General features: G+C 28.3%; 1 long non-coding RNA gene across 1 annotated transcript; it reads left to right on the top strand.

Annotated features, from left to right (window-relative positions):
* Positions 1 to 336: 336 nt before the first annotated feature.
* On the top strand, positions 337 to 3,392 carry LOC107854771. The gene is made up of 3 exons (XR_001670115.2): positions 337 to 566; positions 997 to 1,068; positions 2,263 to 3,392. It is a non-coding gene; the product is annotated as an uncharacterized LOC107854771 (long non-coding RNA).
* Positions 3,393 to 7,214: the final 3,822 nt, after the last annotated feature.

The following is a 7,214-nucleotide window of genomic DNA, read 5'->3' as shown; positions in this document are numbered from 1 at the left end:
ACAACCGGGCATAGGCTCTTAACTAAGTTTTGTTTCTTCCCCAAAAGATTAAAATTTGAATGGAAAAATCGAATAGAAATTTTGAGAGGTTATGATTCAATTTATATATTCCTTCTACATTTATGTAAATATATATATATATATTTCAAATGGAGGACTACTTTTGTTTTTCGAGTATTCTTGAGTTTTCATTTGTTTTTGTTTAAATTTAATCTTTTATTATTAAAAATGTAATTTCACTCAATTTCTTATTGTCGCGCGAAGTGCGGTTGAGTTTCCTAGTTAATATATATTTCTCATTGTGTGTCCTTGTCACCTCCTCATCTAGCCTCACGCTCCACCCTTACTTTCTATTAAAATTAATAAATATTTCTCATTTAATAAACTCATGGGCCAGCAATTCTCCAATCCTAAACTAAAACTGCCAAGACAACATATTAAATTCTTCCAATTTCCAGATCCCTAAAAGTTTCAATTTCTCCAAATTCTCTTCAAGCAAATTATTTGGAACAAAAATCATCAACAGACAACACTACAATAATCATTAACAAGGAACAACAACACAAGTTAGCATTTTTTCTTATCTTTATTATATATTATTTTTGTTTTGCTATAAAAAAAAAAGGGGTGTAATTCTTTAATTGAAAATGTCATATTTATTTATTTTGTCTTATAAAAGATGGGAGCATAAATGTGTGATTCTTTCATTACATATAATATTATTTTTGTTGTTTTACGAGGAGGGGTGTGATTCTCTTATTGAAATTGTTTGCACTTAATTTTTTTTAGAGGTGTGATTCCTCCATTACATATCATATCGTTTTTATTATTTTATGAAAGGAGGGGTGTGAATTTCCTATTGAATTTATACGTTCATTTATTTTTTTATAACAGTGAGATTTTTTTATTTATTTTGTGATATGGAAGATGGAGTGTGATTCCCCTATAAGCAATGTTATATTTACTTATATTCGTGATGAAATTTTTATTTTGTAGGAATTTGTTATTGATTCTTATGAATCGAAATGGATAGATATTTTTCTCCTCAACCAAGTTCTAGTTTTAAAGGTAATTTTTCCTGTCTTATAGAAGAGTTTGATGTGAATTCACTTAAATCCGATCCTGGAGAAAGAAAATCAATTCATGAATATCACTCTACGATACGAGATCAAGTGAGAAGACATTATATTCAACAAGGACCTTGTCAACCGGTCCTTTCTCAATTTTCTCAAATTAGAATTGGAACGAAAATGCATCGATTTAATTCGACATGGTATGAGGGTTCATATTCTAGGTGGATGGAGTATAGTGTGAATAAAAATGTTGTTTTTTGCTTGTGTTGCTATTTATTTAAAAATAATTATGTAAAGGGCAATGCAGGTGACTTTTTCACGAAAATTGACTTTAAGACTTGAAATCATAGTTTGGAACGATTTCAATTACATATTGGTGAAGTGAATAGTGTCCACAGAAAATATTTCAATAAGATGTTAGATTTTGAGAATCAATCTCAATCAATTCAAGTTGCTTTGAACAAGCAATCTGAGAAAATAAGAAGTGAGCATCGTACTCGTTTAGAGGTATCAATTAATGTGGCAAGATTTCTCTTGAAATTCGGATTGTCTTTTCGAGGTCATAGTGAAAGTGAATCTTTTCAAAATAAAGGTCTTTTTCTAGGTCTTTTGGAATGGTTGAGAAAAATGCTTTCCGATTTGAATAATGTTATTTTAAAACATGCTCCAAAAAATGCTATGATGACTTCTTCAAAGATTCAAAAGGATATTGTGAGTGTTCGCGCACAAGAAACCGTGAAAGCTATAATTGATGACTTGGATGAAGATTTTTTTAAAATTTTAGTTGATGAATCCAAGAATATATCACACCATGAACAAATGACTGTTGCATTGAGGTATGTTAATAAAAATATAAAATGAATGAGCGAGTTATTGCTATTGTTCGTGTTGGTGATACATCGGCAAAATCATTGAAGGAAACAATATTCTCTGTGCTTATGAGATATTTTTTAAGTACATCTAAAATACGTGGACAAGGCTATGATGGGGATAGTAACATGCAAGGAGAGATGAATGGTCTTAAAGCTTTGATTTTGCTGGAAACTCCATCGGTATATTGCATTCATTGTTTTGCTCACCAATTACAATTGACACCTGTAGCCGTTGCCAAAAAACATTTGCTTGTGGATGATTTTTTTGCTATTATTACTAATGTGTTGAATGTGATGAGAGCATCATTTAAGTGCAGAGATCAACTTCGAGACCATTAAGCAGAAATGTTGGAGCAACTACTAGAAAGTGGTGAAGTTCAAAGTGAAAAAGAATTAAATCAAGAACGAGGACTACAAAGGTCAGGTGACACTCGTTGGGGATCACATTTTAGAACATTGGATAACTTCATTATTTTATTTTCATCTATAGCTCATGTGATTGACGTGATTAAATGTGGAGGCTCTAATCCCAATGATTGATTGCAAGCAAGAGCTTTTTTTACTCTGATCAATGAATTTGAATTTATTTTCTTGCTTCACTTGATGTTGAAGATATTGGTGATGTCCAATGAGCTGAGTGCATCATTACAAAGAAAAGAGCAAGATATTGTCAATGCTATGATATTTCTTGACATTATACTAAGAGAAGATTGCAATTGTTGAGAGATGATGGATGAGATGCTTTGATGAATGAAGTTTGTGTATTTTGTGATAAACATGAAATCTTAGTACCTAAGATGGATGATTTTTATCTTTTCTAAAATTCAAAGCGTAGGCCTTCTAGTGTTACTTACTCACATCACTTACGTGTTGAGCTCTTTTATGCTATAACTGACTTGCAACTTCAAGAGCTTAATAATTGTTTTGATGTTGTGAGTGGTAACTTGCTTATTGGTATGGCAAGCTTGAGTCCATCTAATGCTTTTGCTAATTTTGATAAGGAAAAAATAATGATATGGGCCAAACATTATCCAAATGAGTTTGGTGAATCAAAGTTTCGGGAGCTTAGTTACCAACTTGATACTTTCATTATACACATGCGACGTAGTGATCCTATATTCTCTAATTTGAAAGGAATTGGTGATTTGACAGAAGCACTGGTTAATGCAAATCTTGTAGAAACTTATTCTCTTGTGTACTTACTTGTGAAGTTGACCTTGATTCTACCAGTCGCTACTACAACTGTAGAGAGAGCTTTTTCATCCATGAAGCATGTCAAGAATGAATTGCGTAGCAGTATTGGTTATACATTTTTAAGTGGTTGTTTAGTTTGTTACATTGAGAAGGATATATTTATAAATATAAGCAACGATACAATCATTGACCCTTTTCAGAATATGAAAACGCGTTGATGTCTAGTATGAATGGATGATCTACTTTTGTTAAATTAGTACTAAATTATTGACATTTGATCATTTAGAAATTTATACTTTGCTCATAATTTTTTGTAATTTTTAAGTTTAAAAGAGTTGTATGCTAAATTATACAGTTGATAATTGACATGACTATATTTAAGATAATGGTGCATCCACTATGTTCAAGGTCCGAGTTCGCCTCGTATTATCATTAAAATAAAAGATCCTTAATTTCTTCCGCTGACCGCTATTTCCAATGGTGTAAAGTTCAATGTATTTCCTTGTTTGTTTTACGAGCCCTCATTGCCTGGCTATTCCTTATGTTCACAATGAAGCTTTATGCCTCTCTCCCTTTCTCTATAAATTATTAAATTTAAATACTAACCTATTCAGAAAGAGTTAAGAAAGAGAATTCTGACATATGGCTAAGTCTCAATTTCATTATGCTGCTTTTCTTGCTTTCTTTTTCTTCCTTATTGCATCAACTGGTAAGAGCCCACAAACTACAATTTATACCTGGCTGACAGTTACTAACATTGTTGTGTTTTAAATATTCTTAATCCTCTAGGTGTTTCATGTTAATTGACCGTTGTTGATCTATTATATATTTTTAAAATATTTAATTAAAGGTACTAAACTAACATCAATACTGAAACGTTGGAACTCCAAATTACTAATAGTATTTTATGTAGTTATTTAATACTAATAATATTATGAAAAAAAATAATGAACTTTTCTTCATTTGTTAAAATGGACAAAGCAAATAAAATATTTATTTTTGATATAGAGGCCAAGTTAAATGAAGCAAAGGGAGTAATTTATCCATTTCAATCATATACTATTCCCTCCATCATTGTTACATGTCCATCTTTCTAATAATATATGTCTAATAATATTTGTCAAGTTTAAAAAATTAATTGAATATTTAATCTTTTCTTCTTATTTGAAAAATTAATCGAACATTTAATCTTTTCTTCTTATTTTATCCTTGGTATTAAATATTATTTATTATTTAATGTATTTTTTAAAGCATTAAATTTATTATATTCAAAGACTAATATAGTAAAATTATCAGTATTATTTATTATTTCTTTAGGTGTGTGCGAAATCAATAATGAAAAAGTATTATTGAACTGAGAGAGAAATGGGTAAACATTAGTCAAATTACATATTTGCCTAATAGTGTTTTATTATACTCAAACTATCAGGTACTACAAATACTGTTATCTAAAAGAAAACAAGTTAGTTATTGGGTAATAAGTATTTATTTTTATATAATGTATTTTGTGAATATTATTAATTGAAATATTTTTTCTTATTATCTTCTTGACTTAAGATGTTTTATTAATTCATATTCTAAATTAGATATTATCGTAATTAAATTATCTAGTGTTCTAGGATCCTCGTTAGTATTATGTAATCTTTTGTATTCTTGGTATAAACTATATAGTTGGGTTTCGATTTCTTTTAATGATTTATTCTTTTCGTAAAATGTATCCATTAATTTATGTAATTGTTAAATGCTTTGTAGTAATATTCATTAACTGTTTTTCTTCGTTCTTGTATTTTTTATTTTCAAATATTTTATTAATATATTCAATTTTACTGATATTCATATTTTGAGGGGTGATTAAATGGTAGTTGATTAATGCTTTACTGTAATATTTTTTAGCTTTTTCTCTTAGTTTTTGTAAATCTTCTATATTATTTTTAAGATATTCTAATTATTCTATATCTTGTGTTTTAAAATATTCAATTAAATTCATTTTTATAAGGTTTTCTGTTAATCTTATTTCTTCCATTTCTTGTTCCCAGTATTTTAGATATTCGTAGTTTATCATTTCATTCTTCTAAAGTAAATGTATAATAATCTATTCTACTTGTACTATATTTAATATCTTGTTTGAGGTTATTAATACTACTAACTATTTTTTCTTGTTCTCTTCTTAATGAGTTTTTTAAACTATCTAAACTTTTATCTTTGCTTTTTTTCTAAATTTTTCAAGGTTTCGTCTATCCATTTTAATTTTTCTATTAGATTTTCCATTATTTCTCTAATTTGTTTTCTATAATCAATTTCTTTATGTAGGTCTTCTTGGTTTTCTCTAATTTTCTTAATATATTCTGACATTTTTAGTCTGTATAATATCCATCTGAATCTAAATAGTATTGGTGTTCATGATATATGAGTAAGTTTTCTATAATGTTTAGTAATTCTTCCTCTTCATAATCTTGTAATTTTTCCCATATTATTTTCTTTATGTCTATAATTTCTATATCTCTAAGTATATATAAAACAAGTATTTTTCATAATATTTTTCAGTTGTTTGTTTTAGTCTAAGTAGTTCTTGCATATTTTCATTAAGAAATTCTATATATTTTATATCTTTAGTTTTCATGCATTTGTCTAAATTTACTTTCATCTACTTTTCTATTAACTGTATGTTTCTCATATCTTTTTTCAAAGATTCTAGATATATGTAATTTATCATGGTAAGTATTTGTAAGAGTAGTTAGGTAGGCATGGTACGTAATTTATTCTAGTCATATAATATTTACCAAATGCTTTTTCTAATATGATTTTTCTTATATCTACTACTTTTATATCCTTAAGTGCATACAAAATAAGTATTTTAAATTTATCTACCATTTCATCAGATAAATAATTATTCATTTTTCATAAAATTGCTATTTTCAAAATATTTCCTTCAATCATACACATAACAAAATATGATCATATTAGATTACTATATACTAGATCATTCTTAAATAACATGTTCGTCGGTCACTATTAGCATGGTAATCCAGATACTTTTCCCTTAAACAGCGCCTCAACTCTAGCTACTCCCCACCACGGCTTCTTGCCTTATTAGTTTCACCTTTAGGATGGCATAGTTCTTAGGGATTTTTCTCCATTTCCACTTTGCTAATAAACTTCTTAACATACTATTCTTTGAATAATTCTACTATAAAGTAACTAACATGAACTTATCTTATTACATCATGATTGTTAGGAATTATGAATTTAGCTATTCATAATAGTGAATAAATATACCTGTTCTGGTAAGTTTGATAATCCTAAGTTTTGTTCCTCCATAGATTTTTCCATTGAAATATATCTGTTTTTTTAAATAAATAAGCAAAATATTTATTGTAGACAAGAGAGAGAGTTTTTGCTTTAACGCATGAAGGCTTGCCTTTGCACTGCCTTCAGTCCTTCTATTTATAACTGAAATTTATAGATGATTTCTTTACACGTTTCCTAAAATGACTTTGAAAAATCAAAGTCTATACTAGTCTAAGCTAGACTAATTAATGCTTACAAAAAAGTCTTCATCTTTTAAAAGAAGACTTTGACATAAAGCACTAAATAACAAAAAAAAAAACTTTAAATGCCTAAGACTTTTTCTATACAAATTTTTACAATTTACGTAAAGGAAATTGTGAAAGTTATCTACATGTTACTTTCACAATTTAATAGCTTGTCTTCTCCGTTATTTTGCTTCGTAGTTATCTCTTTTTTGTTGTATCTGCTGTTTTTCTATCTTCTTATCAGTGTAGCATCACATCTGGAATAAAGTTGTGCTTGCTACTACATCTGCTGCATATGTGGTCTTTGTATTTTTGACCAACTTTTTCACAAAATTGATCCATAGTTTCTTCTGAAATAATTCCCCTACTGATAGATCTTGTTAATGGTTGTTCTTCTGGTCTGAGGAGTGTTAATCCCCATTTTCTAAGTTCTTCCATGTCGTGGTCTCTAACTTCTTTGCAAGTTGAATAAATCAATGCTTGGTTCCTTGCATTATATATCCAAACTGGCTTTTTATTTAAATAATTATTAAGTAACTCTG

The sequence above is a fragment of the Capsicum annuum genome, chromosome 1 (assembly GCF_002878395.1).
Source record: "Capsicum annuum cultivar UCD-10X-F1 chromosome 1, UCD10Xv1.1, whole genome shotgun sequence".
Classification (NCBI taxonomy): domain Eukaryota; kingdom Viridiplantae; phylum Streptophyta; class Magnoliopsida; order Solanales; family Solanaceae; genus Capsicum; species Capsicum annuum.
Note: the sequence above shows the minus strand (reverse complement) of the source record. Positions and strands in the feature narration are given on the sequence as shown.